The sequence below is a fragment of the Parus major genome, chromosome 10 (assembly GCF_001522545.3).
Source record: "Parus major isolate Abel chromosome 10, Parus_major1.1, whole genome shotgun sequence".
Classification (NCBI taxonomy): Eukaryota; Metazoa; Chordata; class Aves; order Passeriformes; family Paridae; genus Parus; species Parus major.
Window position 1 is genome coordinate 3,190,811 of NC_031779.1, and position 17,360 is coordinate 3,208,170.

The following is a 17,360-nucleotide window of genomic DNA, read 5'->3' on the forward strand; positions in this document are numbered from 1 at the left end:
CTGCAGGAAGAGGGAACAAGATGGGTGGAAAAGCAGTGGAGAATGTGGCCAAGATGTGTTTAGAGGGGCTCCCCAAATTCTGCTGTGTAAAGTACATTCAGGGTGCCCAAAGCTGTCCATCTTTAGAGATTACTCATGTGTGACATCTCAGGGGTAGCTTTTACCCTTGCTGGATCAGTGCAGTCCTTTCCCATGAGCCCAGCCCAGTCCCTTGCCCCAGCACACGAGGCTGCCCCTCATGCTGGCCACGCGTGAGCTCCACGGGAACCAGGCAGGAGTGTCTGGGCTCAGCGCTGGCAGCTGTGGTGACAAGCAAATGAAGTGTTGGCAGACAAATGCTGGAGCTCTGTCTCTTGAAAAATTCCAGTAAGAAGGGTCTCCCAGGGATGTGCTGCAGCATCACTCACCGGCTGTTTTCCTTTGCCAAAGGCACTCCAGATTCGAAGGGCTCAGTCCTCAGGATGCCAGTGAATAAATGGCTGATGGTTATCTCCCCCTGTTGGCTGAAGGTCAACTTCGGTGTGTCAGGTACATCCAGGGAAAGGAATTTTAGGCAGCATGGAGTAGTTCTTGCTCAGGTGCAAAATCCTTTAACCCCAAATGTTTAGAGGTTTGTGCCCTTCCTACATACCAGACAGATTCTTGGAAAGCAAAATGTGTATATATTTGGTTTTAACACAATGTTTGGCTTTCAATTTATACTGAATATTTTCTTTCTTTTTGCTTATTACCACCTGAGCTACTGAACTGTTCTGCTTACTATTTTTTTATGTGATTCTTTTAGAATTAAATCCCTTAAGAAAATGTGTAACTGTCTAGAAAGAAAGATGGTTTTGCAGTTTCCAGAATGTATTTTCCATTTCCCAGCTGGCATCCAACATCCTGAAATAAGTCAAATTCAAGGGAGAGCTTATCCAGAAGAAAGCAGAGATGGGTACTGCTGGTTTGTAATTAGAGCTGAAAGAAGCAGGCTAAGCAGAAGTCTTAGGGAAAAAGAGAATGAGTAGAGGGAATTACATTGTGCTACTTGTGTGAAAGGCAGACACCTCATAGAGAGAATTTCAATATTGCTCTTCACCATATCTCAGCCTTCAGAAAAAGCAGTTTTGCTGTGGAGAAAGCTGAGCTAAATATTGCTCTCCCTGCAATCTCCTCAGGTCTGTGTTCCACAGCACTGTCACACAGAAGAGATCACAGCAAGCCAGAGAGAATCCAGTGCAGTGCAAGACCCTTTTCTGGTTGTGCCCTTTTTTTGTCTTCCTCTATTTTCCCTATAAGGACAGGTGAAAGGCAATAGCAGTGACAAGCAGATGGCACCCACACCATCCATTGGTCTGCAGGAGAATCAGGTTGATCCAGGAGTTTGAAGTATAGCCCTTTGAATCAAATTGATTCTAATCCTGGCTTCCATATGACTGCTGTATGTGAAGCTCAGATGAACCAAATCTTACGCTGTTCTTGTAAGGAAGTGAGAGATCTTTAGAGGAAGGGAGTAAAACTGTTCATAACTACCTAGAGATGGGTAAAGTAACACAGCAACCTGGTTTTATTCCAACTGAATGAATGCATGAGATTTAGAAAGAAAATATGGGAAACCTCTTTAGAATATTTACTTAAGAAATTTAGGTCAGTCCATTCAATTGAGTCTAAAATCCACAAGTGGATGTACAGAGTGGGTAAGACACACAGTAATCTATGCATAGTCAAAGTTGGAGCTAGTTGGGACAGCTTATTAAAAAGATTGTGAAGATATTTTAACATTGTTATATTTCAGTAACAAACTGGAAAAAGAGTTTGTAAAATTCAGATTGGGCAATTTGTAATAAGAAAAATCAAGTGGTTACATTCTCCTATGTCTTGTGCCACAGAAGCAAAGCTACAGAAATTAAGTGAGCTGTAAACTGAGAACATGGCAGACTGGATACTTCAGTAAGAACATGACTGAATATTTCATTTTGACACCACATGGTCTGAGATACAATCTTTACTTCTGTAAATTATTTTTTTTGTAATACAGTATCCTCAGTGCTACCATGTCATCTTCAAGAATATGAATGTAAGCTTTGCTTTTTATTGTATATTGCTTATAATCACTATACAAAATCCCTTATGTCAAAGTAAGAAAATTCATAACTGCCAGAGGAAAATGCATTTCTTCCTGACACAAGGGTATGGCAATGAGTCTGTGCTCTGTGAGTCTGTATCACAAAAGACACTGAAAGTCAAGTTCCTTACCCATGCTAAGGCTCCACTAAGAGATAACACTCATACCTGGAATATGTGTTACCTCAGACTGGTGTTTATTAATTGATCTGCTGGCAATTCAAGATGCTGTCGTAATTTTTCCTCTAAAAGGCACTCAGGAAATAAAAAAAATCCATTTCAATCTATTCTTACAAGAGCTTCTACTTAAACAGAAGTACAGAACTTTAACACCCCTCTAAAAGTCCCTCCCTAGCATTCAGGAAACTTAGTAAATCAGATGATAATGCTGCTTTGTGAGTATCTAGAGATAGTGCATGAACTGTTCTAAGGTTCAGATTGGGTAAATGAAGAGACTCAAGTATCTTGGAAGCTGCTTTTCAGAACTCATTTCTTGGGCTCAGTACATTTTATTCTCCAGGTGAAGGAAAGGTGTTCAAGATGATTTTTATTTGTGAGAAAGTGCTTGTGTACAGAATCATGTAGAAACTGTTTGGGAGAACAGCCTTGCTATGAAGAGTTTATTAGTACCAAAAGCAAAATTCAGTAAACATGCTTACTTCCAATTACATCATCTAATAGAGGAATAGGATGATGAACTTTTGCCAATCTGAAACCAGGCACCTATTTTCAGGTTGCAGGACTGTTGGGCCTCCTGTACCATTAGGGAGCTTGAAAAATTTCCTTTTCTAGTTACTCAGCAGAGTCTAAGTGAGTGCAAAGCCTTTTCCCAGAGACGTCAGGAAGAAGAAGGACTCTTTTGTGCTGATGGCAGATTAACTGAACTCTGAGTTGTGAGCCTGAGGTCTTCATTTCAGGAAGTTCAACAAGTGACTGGGGAACCTCAAGCTACACTGCCCAGCTTTTAGAGCAGTCTGTGAAGTATCAGGCTTAACAGCCCTGGAGTTCACATCTGGTTTGGTTCAGGCTGTGGTTATTACTGACATGCTTGTTTTAAATGGATGGCATCTGTTGCCTTCTTTCCTCAACACTGCTGGAAAGGGAGAGGGGAGGTACAGTTCAGCTTTCTTACCTCAGGATTTTTTGCAAGCTCAGACACTACTGCCCTCTGGGAGCAAGTGTTTTCCTTCTCAGGAGGGTAGTGCTCACCTGCCCTCTGCTCATATGTGCTCTGGAGACACAAATTGCTTGCTTTCCTCACTCACTGCAGAAGAAAGCTTCATTTGGCAAGTTCCACTATGGGCATTTCTCACAGCTGCAGGGAAGAAGGTGATGGGGAGGTGGAATGCTGAGCACCACTGCTGGGTGCATTCCAGCTGCACAGAGCCCAGAGCTCCATCCCCCCAGAGAGCAACAGCAGCAGGGAACACACTGCATACATCCACAGGAAAGAAATTTGGGGCTTAAGTGACAGTGGGCATTCATGAACAATCATGAAGTAACACCCTCCAGCACTAGGCACTGCAATTCCCTGGTGCATAGGGAAAGTATGTGTGGTGTTAAAAGTCCTTTTAACTGCTGATTGCTATTAACTGCTTCTAATATGATGACAGCTCATCCCTACCTGACATCCCTCAGTCATCCACAGAAACCTCCACAGCAGGACAAGCCACTTCCTGTGCTTGTGTTCTGGAGACCCAGGGTTGGCTTGCAGCAAGTTGTACTTGGAGCTCAGTCACTGTGACCCAAAGGACAGAGAAGTGTTGGAGGTGTACTCAGGACTTCTTAATATATTGCTTAAGGCTTTTATAATTATATTTATTATATAATTATAATATAAGGCTTTTTAATATATTGTTTAAGGCTTTTAGCAAGATAACCCCCAGCTCCTGAAGCTAATGACCATTCAAAACTATACCCCTCCTTCCTACAAACTGTCAACAGTGCATTGTATCCTCTGTCTGAGAACATGGTCCTCAAGTCAGCACTGGGTAAGAGTCCCACAGACCTGCATATGAGGCATACTGGAAGAGAAATCTGCTATGGGAGCAGACAGCTCCAATCTTTCTGCCTAAATATTGTCAAACACACTTCTACTGGAGGTGGGATGCCCCCAGCTCTACAAGGAAAGACCTTCATCTTGCAACCTGAAATAGGAGGGGTGCCTGAGCAAACCAATCTCCCCCAACCCCTGGACCCTGGCTGAGAGAGGCAGTTTTCCTGGCACCCATCACTGCAGCTCTCTCCACAAAAAGGGGCTGTGCTTCCTTCCTGTGGTGCAGGCAGGGAGGCTGCAAGAGATGGAGTGTCTCTTCTGTCACCTCTTTGACTACTAGAATTAGATCTTCCCTTCACAGCTGTTGTAGCTTGCAGGAGGCTGGATCAAGTGGCTCCTGCAGATGGCATCTGCATCCTAGGGATGGAGTGAAATCTAGGCTAGAGCACATCAGTGCATTAGAGAGATGTCAAAGGAACTTTGACAACTCTGAACCCTAATTCTGTCACTCTGTTCAGCATCCCACTGGGATCACCCATCTGCAGCTCTTTAGATGAAGAGGGGCTGCTCCAGTCCTGCTGTCCTGGCTTCTTCTGCACAGACACTCTGAACTATTTTCTTTTAAATTTACACTCTCTGTTACTCACTTCCAAGTGCAATTAGAATCTTCCAGCCCCTCTTCATCCCTGCATTGCTACTAGAGATTTCTGCACCCCTTTATCCACAGCAGAGACAGAAACACTTGTTATTGCTGGTTTTACAGTCCTTACCCTCTGAAAGTTTCACCTCCATGTGGCCTGTCCAAGGAAATAGCTGTCCTGAGCAGCTCCCTTGGCACACGGGGTTGGCTGGCTCCAACCTGTAGAGCAACATCTCTCACCTGTAGAACCAGGCAGAACATCCAGCCCTGGTGCCCAAGCCAAGGTAGAGGGGAGAGCAGAGCAGGAGTAACCTGGCATCTCCCACACTCACAGCCCCACTTGTTCTTATGGGCAATTCCATTTCCTTATTAATAGCCCCCACCATCACACTCATCAGTGTTGTGCAGAAGGTTGTTGCTGGGAAGTACAGGGGATGTAGGAATTGAGATTGTTAGGTCTAAAGCAAATACACATAGAAGAGGAGAAAGAGGAAGAGGAGGATGAGGAGAGAGTAGAGGAGCAAGTATTTGAGCTAAGCTGAGCAGGATGATGCAGTGTTCAGAAGGAGGGACAGCAGGAAGTGGCATTTACTGGAAGCATTCTTAAAATCAGTTGGGGAGCAGCTGTGTTGATTTTAATCCAAATGGACTAAAGTGTCTCCAGAAGAGTCAAAAAGCCCTTTGATACCTACCACCCAGGCAATAAAATGTTAATCACAGTTGAAAGTCTTTGTTCTCTTAGTAGCAGTATTTTTCTGTTTAGCAGAAATACACTGCTGCCTCCAGTCCCAGACCCTGCTGTGGTCCACATATGGACCATGCACATGGAACAGAGGCTGCTCCTGCTGCAATGGCCTCAGCATCTGAGGGCTGGCAGGGAGCTCAGAGTACCAGTGACCATCAGGAGCAGTAGCATGGTCCTTCTGCTCCCTCAGCACTGCCCTGTGTCTCAGAGACTGCTTGTCACGGGCAGGTTTTCTGAAGATGGGTGATATTGTGGCTCTGGGGGAATTTTGGAAATGTGTGAAAGTCTAAGAGAGCTAGCAGGGCAAATTTAAAAAGGACCAGACTGAGGTTTGAAGGGCAGGTGTGAAATAGATTCTCAAAAGTATTTGGAATGATTAATCAGTAGAGGAGAGGCCTTGAAGGGCCTCATTTCCAACCCATCCTAGTGAAGTCAGGTGAAGTCTCCCTCTGGGAGGTCACAGACTCCCATGATATATGTACATTCTCCTTGGACAATGGATTAAACCTTATTAATATAGGCTTCCAGCTATTCTTGCAGCACTGATCTCTAAGTACAGCTATTCCAATGGTGCATGTTCCTTACACCTACAGCCTTGTTCTTAGCAGACCTTAGTGATAAGTTTGTATTTTTTGTACACAGAACAGGCCTACCCTGCTGCTCGGGTTCATGAGGGCTCAGGCAGTGCCTGTGTTATCATCCAGGAATGCTGTGAGGAGTTTGACAGAAATGAACCAGGCTTCCTACTTCCCCAGATGGTTTACCCCATCCTTGAATTTTCTCAGTTTCATCTCTGGCTCAAAATATGTTTTTTTTCTATTCAGTTTCATTTAAATTATGCCCCATATTTTCTTAAAAATCAAAGGAAGTAACACGAAAAGACACTCCAGCCTTGCTGTATTATCAGATAGCATTAAGTGTGAGCTGATAAGATGACCAGTATTCTGTTTTAGAAGTGCATATAGTTTAGATTTCTGTCTCTCAGATCTCTTCATCACTTTCAGGGATTAGGAGAATCTCCAGGCTGCCAGAAAGCTCTTACCAAAAGCAGGCATCTTCTAGATCATCTGACGGAATCTCATGCATTATCTAAACGGGAAGAGGAACTTGAAACAAACTTTCCCATGTCTCTTGTAATACTGTTGAGTGCCAAAAAATTACTGGGATGTTTTCTACAAGTACTTTTTCTGTAGAAAATTCTACTCTAAACCTACTGAGTTTTCATAGTTAATCTTCCATGACTGATAGGAGAAGTTTGGGGCCTGACTGATGTCTCTTGACAAAAAGAAGTGTATTTTTGAAAACATCCTGACTGTTTTCAACTTAATGCTCTTTGCTGAAATATTTCATTTTTCAGAGACGCTACTCCTTCTATCTGCAAATAAAGGTAGAGGGGTCATGAGGTATTTCTGATGTTCATTATGACTGTTCATGCTTTCATGATCTCAGTGATGATTTCCTGCCTCAGCCTCTTTTGTACACATCTCTTGGAGATTTTAAGTAACCCTCCATCCTTGCAGTTTTTGTCTATTTCTGCCTTTTACTGTATTAATAGGCTCCTTTATGCTACTACCTTTGTTACCCTAATAATCTAAAGCTGAGGTGAATTCTAGGCATAGCCTGTTTCCATTATTATCTTTATTTTGAAGGAATCATTTGTCTTCATTATCTGCAGCTGCATCCTGAAGGATTTTGAAAGGGTACATATGATATTTTCCACTTACAGGAGCTTGGGCTTTACACAGGGCTTTCCCCCCCTCCTCCTGCCTGTTAAAAAAAGAAGTTTCTACTCCACTGCTGGTGTGACAGTATAGAAAGTGTCTCACAGACAGACTGTCTCTCAAAGAAGCAGGAATCCTTAAATCCAGCAGATCCATGTCTAAACCTCATTCTTTCCCTGCTGCATTATGAATCAGTGTACCCTGTTGCAGTTTCTTTCCCTCTGTGGTTTTCAGCATGCTCCACCTTTTTAATTTCCTCTGCAGCTCTGCCTACAGCTGGCAAACTAATCAGTTTGTATGAGCAGTGCACCTCAAAATATTTGTTTATGTGGAATGAGTCTATCTGCATTTTGTTTCCCATCATCTGCTGGTCATCTTAATCTTCTTCAATGTTTGGTTCATGTACTGAGCTCAAAGAACAATTATTTCAGGGCAAGGAAGTGAGGCACTAGAAAAATCATAGCATGATCTAGCTGTGAAAATGAGTGTTTGGCACACTTTTAGCATGAAGAGAAGCAGAGATTTGTAACAATAGCACGGGTAAGAGAGTTACAAGGTCATTGTGTGGACTTACAGAAATGTACAATTCCATTTCTTCCCACTACAGGGTCTACATGGCTACAGACTTCTGTTGCCACAGAGTTTTTAATGTTGCAAACATCTGGCTTAGACAGCTGTTGAACATAGATAATTTCAGTTTCACTCCTTTTGCCTTCAGTCAATCCCTCCCACAGCCTTTGTTGCTGTGACCTACATTGTGAGCAAATGCTTTCTGATGGCATTTCAAAGGAAATGAATCTTGCACTCAGACTGAATCATGGCTGGATTAATCTGTGCTCCATATTCTCTGCATATGTAAGTTTATTTCTCCCTCCATCCCAGAGCAGCAAATCCTTAATGATCTGTCCTTAGACACAGGCTCACAACTGCCTGGAAGGAAGACTTCCAGGGTTTTTCTTTCTCCAAAAACTAAGCTGCTGCTGACTACAGGGACTAAAAATTTATTAATGCTACCCAACATTTTTCAAAATTCTAATGTGCAAAGGAAGATAAAAGCTTTAATTAATAACTTTAAAAACATGCCATAAGACTAATAATGATGCTCCAGTAATTACCACATACCCTGGTTATACTGTGCTAACCAAATTCCCTATCCAATTGTGCTGTCAATAATACACCATGTGGAGAGCAGGATGCCAATGTCAGTGTTTTCCTCAGAGTGAGGCATCCTCACGGCCTCCAGAGCTCTGGAATCAACAATGAGACAGAGCTAAAGAATATTACAAAAAAGGCAGCTACTCAGAGAGCTCTTTTAAGTCAAAGAATGTACTGTTAGATTTTTGCATGAAAGTGGTGACCTTAAAATGGTCCTTTGAAAACAATGTCTCAATATTAGTCTCCTAAATATATCGTGTACCCTATGAGGCAACTTTTTCTCCAAAGTACACTGCCCGTTCCCTTCCTGCTAAAGGTGCTGAAGCATCTCAACTGCTGCAAACCATAAACTTGTCCTTATTGCTTTCACACAGACAGTGCAATTTCCTGTTCAGGCATTATTAAAGCCTTGCTATTACAAGGGGATAGTCTGATTTAGGCCTTGCTGGCGCTGTCATATTTACACAAGCACTCACTCCATAAGAGGAACTGCTGCAGACAAAGTACTACATTTATGGACCTGAACCATGCACTACCCACTCTCAGGTGTGGAAGGGTTTGAGTTTGCATCCCTCTGAAGCATCCTGTCATGGACTAAGAGCAACAGAACAGAATAACAGCAGTCTCTTTCCAGTCCCCTCCCAGGACATCACTGGGATTGTCCTGCACCCATAGGCTCCTTTACCCAAGTGAAATGCTTCATGCTGCTGCCAAAGCTGTGACACGGATGCAATGGGGAATGAAATCAGCTGCAGTAATTTCTGGCACTGAGGCCCAGGGCTGATGGGCTTCCTTCCAGGGACATCTGGTCATTAACCCTCACAGAATAAGGGCTTTTAGGTCCTTTCAGTCAGGACAATGGGTTATATGCTAGGAAACGCTAACTTCATGCAGCAGAGACTTAATCACACCTTTTGGGACTCTAAAAGCTGGTAGTTATTGATTGAGGCAAGGGTGATGAAGCGAGGTCACAGCTGCCTTCATCTTTCATATGGGGTCCATGGAGACCACACGTAGTAGCATGCAGAGTTTCCTATTGATTCGAGTGGCTTGGCAATTAAAAAACCCTGTTTTCATCCTTTCAGTCATTTACCTTTCACCAGATGAATCCAAGAGGCTCAACCAACCTCAGCCAATGGCTGCCCAACCAAAGTGGATGCACTCAGCTGTAACTGCTGATAAAGCTGAGCACAGCTTCATTTCATGCAAGTGAGAGTTGCCTGACACACACACACCCCACAACAGATGGGGCAATGTTTCTCAGAAACAGACTGAGGCCAAAAACCTGGTGAAGTGAAAATCGTGTGGCTCCAGAGAAAGGCCTTGCTGTGGGGAGAGGTAAGAGGGGAGGCACTGAAGCAAGGCTGTGTGAATTATTTCTTTTCTGTGCCCCTTAAATCTCCCTCTTGTACCTCCAGCTCACCATTGAAATTTAAGAGATGACAACCTCTGTGTGGATTATTTGAACCCCATGGGGACTATTGTCTCAGGGTGTTTACAAAGGCTGATGCTTGGGAGGGCCTCAAGCCATCTTTGTTCAGCACATAGCACAGTGGAGTTGGGGGCAGCAGAGGGGCTCAGTCCTCCAGTGCACTCCAATAATTCCAATGGTAACAACTGTGGCAAGAGCATGATCTCAGCCCAGTCAGCTCCGGGGCTTAAAGCACACGTGGACTTCCCATCAGGGAAGTGGATGTGTCTTTTCATAAATCACTTTGTTGCCTAAATAAAATAAAAGGCCATTTCAATTTCTTAGCCACAGTTCTCTGAAACAATTGTCAAGAATGCCCAGTTTATCGTGCACATGGATGACAAGACAGCAGAATAATGCATTCAAGCTACAAAGATTCCCAGGAACAACAGAGGCCTTTGCCATGTGTTGTGGAGAAAACATCTCTGGTGAGGGCTCATGCAGGCTGAATGTCTTCTGGCTATTCTTGCAACACTACACATGGGAAGACAGTACTTATTTTACCAATATAAGACAAATTATGCCTTAAAGTCATATATACAGACTGCACTGTTGCTATTTTCATAGTTAGAAATGCAGCTGGAACTCTCCAAACAGACTTTGAAAGAAATCCTTTATGCCTACAGCAGTAGTTTCCCTGAGCAGCCTTGCCCCAAGATGTCCTGGTGCTGAGGTGTGTGTGTGCTTGGACAGCATCTCCTCAGCAGCTTTGAGCAAGGAACTGTCCTGCTGTCAGGTGAGCAGCACTGAACACAGCTTGCAGGACTGAAACCTCAGCTAGGTAGAGTGAACAAGCTGTGTAAGACATTCTTAAATGCCTTAAATGTAAGGACACCCTTGCATCTATTTGGAAGGGATAGAAGTGTATCCCACACAAACGCCTGTTCACAGCTGCAATTCCTGACCATTCACCTTCCTGTCCTTTCCTCCATTCCTGAGCCTTATTCCTAGACTCAGCCAGAAAGACATACATATCTTGATTCTGTTCAGGCAGGGGCAGAGGAGGAGCAAGAGCTGCTTCCTTGACCAAAAGCAAGATTTGGGCTGCCGAATGGCACTGGCTCTGTGTATTGCATCCCTGTTGTTCCATGAGTTCTTCTCATTTTGTTGCCATGGATAATCCTCCAAGGCCAGCTAGCTCCTTCCATCTTCTGTGCAGCAATCCTAACCTCTGGACAGTGCAGAAACTCAGTGGACTCCACTGGGAACATTTGTCCAAACTACAGAGAGAAAACTTTCTTTTAAAAAGCACCTTTACATATATGTAGGTAACTATGGTAGTAAAATCCTTGCAAAGCAACAATGCAATTTCATAGGAGTAAGTTTAAAATTGCTGCCCGGAGTGCAGTATAACAGGGTGATTATGTGCCTCCAGGACTGGTTAACTGAGAGGGAAATTCACACCATTCCCAGTCTGTGAGCATCATGATGTTTGTTGGTTCTCATCATTTCCTTGAGACTGATCTCATCTTTTTACGACCAGCTATGTGAACTGTTCTATTTACCAGCTGGATGTGAGTGGGCTACCATCAGAGGCTTGTGCTGTGCCCAGGACAAAGAGTGGTGGCCCCCTGCCATCCCCACAGGCTGCCTCTGCCTCCAGCCACCCAGCTGTGACGGCTGCTGCCTGCCAGAGGAACGCTGGCACAGTGTCTCTCTTGAATTGGCTCTAGAAACTTAACAGTTAACTCCTGTCTTGCTCATAGAGAAATATATTTTATCCAAATATCTTCTTCAAGATACCAACTTCTTCTCCTCAATTTCCCTCTGTATTTACTTTGTGTTATTAGATGATGAAATCTGGATAATGGGCACCCTAATTATTTCAGCATCCAAATGACAGGCTTCAGGCAAAATGATAATTACTGATTCAAAAGTATTCAAAAAATTAACATATCCTGAATAAATTCAGGCTTAATTTAACAGGCCACTGCACTTATTACAAGCATTTAGCACTGCAATTGTTTAAACTTAGTAGAGAGCAACTTACTCTTTCAAAAAATATCCGGGTCAGAAGTAGATGTAACCATAATTTGCCCTAACAAGAGCAAATGTCAAACAGTTTAGGAAGCTATACAGCAATTTGTTCAAATGCATGTAAGTTAAAAAGCCTACAAAGAAGTTCTTCCCAGGCTTTTAATTATAGCAAAGTATCCAAACCTTTCCTTAAATTTTGTTTCTCAGCCAAAATCAAGAAGGAAAAAAGTTATAGAAAAAGTTAGAAATTCCCTTTCTCTCCTCCTTCTCCCTACCTTGGAACAGATTCAGGGCTTTATCCTGAGATCCTTCTATGGTTCCAAGTATTATATTTGTGATATTTTAGACTTTGATATGCAATGCAGAGTGTTCCTCACTGACATACTAACACACTAAGTACTGGCTATGGTGAGAGGGGAAAGAGCTATTTCACACTAAAAATCTCATGTTCCACAGTGTCAACCCCCACAGCAAAATCAAAAAACTTCAGGAAAATAATGGAATGGTTAATTTCATAGCACCAGTCACCCTACCTGCAGGAGTGTCCAGTATTCCTTCTGTCACTAAAACTGTGTCACCTGTACATGTGTCATAGTATTTCAGCCTCGTTTCCCCAGACTGGTGGGAGGTCTTTCAGTCATGCCATCTCTCTGTCTTTCAGTCAGGTAGAAGTGAATAGCTCTTGAACAAAATGGGTCATTTTCCAATAAACTGAAAGAAAAATGAGCACTGTGTTCATCTTTAGTTATGGCTACTGGAGCTGTGTGATAACCAGGTCCTGTGACATGATGGCTATTTCACACACAGACAAACACACACTGCACCTCTCTTGCCTCCTTCTTCCCTTTCTTGAAAACACAGTTTTGTGTCCATACCATTTGAGACCCTGACTGTGAGGTCAGGAGAAAGGTGTCCCCCATCCCAAGTCCTGGAGTATATTCTTAGATATTTTTCCAGCAGGATGAAATGCTGGCAGTAAGTCAGTAGATTAACTAATACTCCTGTTACTTTAGCAACAGCAGGGAAGAAAGTTCTGTCCCTGAAAATGGTCCTTTTACAGCACTCTGACAATTCCCATAGCTGCCCTGTGACCTGTTTTGAAGATTTCTTTTATTGCTGCTACAAAATTGACAACAGCAACATTTCTGTATAACCTGTACTAATGGAAAGCATTACAGATCCTTACTGTTTATTCTTCTTGTTCATCAGATAGTATTGATATCCAGTTCATTAAAGGAATTATGGAGTAAATCACACTTGAAAGTACATAATGCCAGTCAGGTCCATATGCTTCCAATTTACTTCACTAAAATACTTCTGATTAAAACACATTACTAGTGATGTGTCTTAAAAGGAACTTGGACTTCAAGCTCTGTAATAACTGCAATATGTTCTCAGTCTCTAGCCTTGCCACATGCCTAAACTCAGTGTTAAAAAGTCTTTCAGAAAGAGTTATTAGGTGCTTACTTCAGAGACAGGCTTTCTCACTGCAGTCATTGCTGATGTCCTGGCACACCCTATGGAGGATCATGCAAATTAATATCATTATTTAGATGTTCCAGGCTCACTACACATCATTATGGCACAGTGTCAGTTGTACATAAACTTCCACATATGGAACATTTTAAAAATCTCCCAACTGCAGCAAGAGAAATGGAAAGCAATAACTTCAGCAATCATCAGCATCTTAAAAGCAGCAGAATCTCGTCACTGACATGGACTATATATTAGTGCTCAAAAGATCTTTCTGAGTAACTTTGATACGCAGGCTCACAGAAGTCTCAGGGAAGAGTCTTAGGCACCGAATTCTGGAGGAGACCTTTACACTGACCCACTACAGCTATTCCTATCTGCAATTCTGTAAGAACACTGAAACTCCAATTGCACCTTTATCTTTCAGCACCAGTAGCTACTTAGACATGAAAGCTCCATCCCTTTGAAAACTTTCTGTGAACTCATCAGACTTATGATGAAATCAGTCCCCCAGCTCCACATGAACATCCTGTGAAGATTAACCTTGAGATACATATCTGCAGGGCTTTTAAGAGATCTGTAGTTCAGACAGTCACCTAGGCTGTCACATCCTTTCTGCTTGAGCAACTGAACTGCTTCTCCTCGTGAGCAGCTGGTTTGTGCAAGAGAGAGCAATATCTGGCAGAAGACTCTGGTATTGTCTGCTGCAGAAACCATTTCAAGCCTCACCACCTTCTTCTTTCATTGCAGTGAGTGACCATACATCAAATTCTAACAGCAAATCTTACCCAAGTTTGTAAAAGAGTTTAGCTGCCATGCTCCTCTTTGTTCTGAGAACATGGCCAAAGAATTCTGCCTGTCACAGATCATGTTGGCAGAGCATCAGGTGGTTCCACTTCTGACATGGCAGTGCTCAGAGAGCATGTATTTTAAAAGTATTCAAAGACTTTGGATAATGCAGCCATGTGGGATTTGGGGCTTCCTGTTAGCAGAAACGTTGTTTGCACTCAGTGTGCAAGAAGTGATCATTTGAGCTAAAGAAGCACTAGGTCTCCAGAGCATACAGCATGCAGTGGGACAGCTCTGATCCACACAAAAAGAGCTGGTGAGACAGATATCTGTGAACTGAACTATTCAATGCAGTATCACATTTCTGGCTGAATTTTTTTTTCATATTTTGAGTTTCCCACTGTGGATTATTTTGAATCCAACTTCACTGTCTGATCTGTTTATTGGTTAGGATGTTTATTTTTCCTGAAGAAAAACAATACATGTTTTATGAAAGCAGCTTAAGAATAAATGATGGAAAATCAAAAGAAAAGACTGAAATTAACTCTGTTCTTTAGGGCAGAGAACATGGTCACTGGATCCTACTGTTCCTCTCATGTCAGCAAGTCTTGTGAAACATTACCCATGTACCTAGTTGCTGCAGATACCCAAAAAACCCTCTCTGTCTCACTGTAGTAGTTGCTTATCAGCATCAAAGGTGAAGTGCTCAGTCCCAAGCCTGCAAGCACAGATGCTGGCAGTCACTTGCTCAGTCACAGCCACCCCAGTTGTGATGCACTCAGGCTTTGTCCCTGGTCTGCTGACGCCCTTCCAAAAATAGGTACAGCTCCCCTGAAGATTCTGCTTCGTACAGATGTGTTGGATACAGAGGATGTCTAAAATAGCTGTTGAAAGTTATGTTTAGGCATAATACCGAATACTAACTTGTACTGTATCCATTCAAGGACTTTCATTCAAAGGCTTATCCATTCAAAGCCTTTGAACTTCAAGGAGGAAGACTTCTCACCTCAGCTGGCTGCATTCTTCTGCCTTTGTGTGGATAAATGCTCTCAAAAATAAACAGTAGTGTGTAATACACCCACAAGGAAGGTTCCCTCATGCATTGGTTTCTGTGGTCAGAAAGTCCTTTGGCCATCAGCATGGAGCACTGCAGAGCTCAGCAGTCTGGCTTGTAGGGCACAGACATGTGCAAGACAGCAGATGAGGGGATGGTGCTATTGCATCCACTGGTCAATCCACAGCCATCCTGACAGAGGTGGGCCATGTTTGTCACCACTCAGTGCTTGACACCTCAGAGTGTTTCCAGTACAAGTGACAAAGTGCTGCTTAGAGCACAGCAGTATGAAGGGAAGTTTCTGCTTGCCTACTGATATGTGTAAATGTGAGCTGGGCTCTGTCCCTGATTGCCTAGAGCCATAGACAGCATCTCTCTGACTTGAATCTGGAAGGCAATATCTGTGAAATCCCTGGGGCCCTTTTCAGACATCCACATGCTATCAAATAATCAACAAACCACTTATGTAACCCTTAGGTGTTCCATTGTCCTGGCACCTTTGCCTATAAAAGTCCCTCCCTCCTGTGTGCTGAAAACTTTCAGGATCCTGTTCTGCTCAGTAACCATATAACACTCAGATATCATGAGACTTCATTTTTGTGGATGCAAGCTACAGTAACTTTACTCTGCTTCTGCCACCTCATCTAGAGGTGCGGGTGTGGGTGTGAATTCATGACTTTTTACACAAAAAGTGGATAAAGCTCTCTCTGTTGGCCATTAGTCAACTTCCATGTTCCCAAAGGAGCTAAATGTCAGCAATTAAAAAAAAAGCAGGAGACAACTGCAAAGCTTTTGGCCAATAAATTCACACCAAATCCTTGAGTGCCTAGATTTGAAGGCTTTTAAATCTAAGAGGACTCACAAAATGCAATTTGGCCTTTGCACTTTCAACAATGAGCCATAAAACTAACACCCTGGACCAGTTCTTGTCTCTGTTCATAGGAATTTACCCATGCACCAGTAAGTTTATGGTAACTTCACAAAAGTAAATCAAATGGTGAAGCTTCCACACTGAAATTATTAAAGAAAGGAACTTCTGTCATGCCAGACTGCAAACAAAATTTAGGGGAACAGCTTCAAGCATGGAAGAAGAAAGTTCCCAGTTATTCAGGGTAGCTCATATCTCCAGGGCCTGTTTTTAATCAAAACTCCTACAAGCTCGTTACATAGCTCACACTTTACTACTTGGATAGTAGCTGCCAACTGGACGGAAACCTGACTCGGTATTTTCCAGTTGATGGGAAAGTTTTCTGAAGGACATTTGCTTGAGCAGCAAAACAGCTTAGCTTGAACCTTCCTAGAAATGAAACACAGAAATCCCTGCTTCCATTAAATGCACTCACTGGCTTTAGACAGTGTGAGGCTCATGCCAATAGCTGGCTGAACCCTCACAAGTTTTAGACACTGGTGGAAAAGGTAATTGCTAAGAGTGGCATGTTTTCTTGGAATGGCAAAACAGCCCTGCTACTCACTGGCTTTGTCTCTACTACTTGCCTCTTCAGCTGGGACCAGCCATCATTCACTGCACAGCTTCTTGGAGGTGGAGGCAAAGCCTTTGTGGTGCTGTTGGGCTCCTGGTGCTCTGGGATATGAGTCCTGCAACACAGTGTTACTGACTGCTCAGCCTTTATGTGGCAAGACAGTTTTGTCTGCATCCCTGAGCAGCTTTGAGTGAGCTCAAAGCCTGGCACTTTTTTGTGGAGTCCCTTTGGGACAGCTGAGTACACAAGCAGATCCAGATACTTCTGAAGTGTAACTTGTTTATAACAAAACACCAAACTATTTTAAATTGAATCTTAAAAGAAGATAGAAAATAAAGACAGATCCCTATCATCCTCCCTATTGGTTTTGTTCTTAGTGGGGGTTAGCTTCAGCTATACCCAAGCCTCACTGAACTAATTTCAGCCCCTGCCTCAGTCTGGGACAGCATGTACTCTATTTAATTGATACCAACAGAACCAAGGTCTTGGAAGCAGGATTTGGCTTAAGGTTAGAGTGTGGAAGAAAAGAACCCTCTTTTCAGCTGCAATATGGTATTTTGAGTGCTGATGGCAGAGAAAGTAAGCATGATCTGTCAGAGCTTACAAACCCTGTGTGTTTCTCTCCTCTTGTGCCTCTGTAGGCCACACTGCAGTAAATAGAACAGCTGGCTGAGTTCTCCATGGCAGTTTGGCAGTCCTATCAAAGGGGATTTCTCTGCATAGCTATGTGAGGGATGAAGAGACAAAGTAATTTG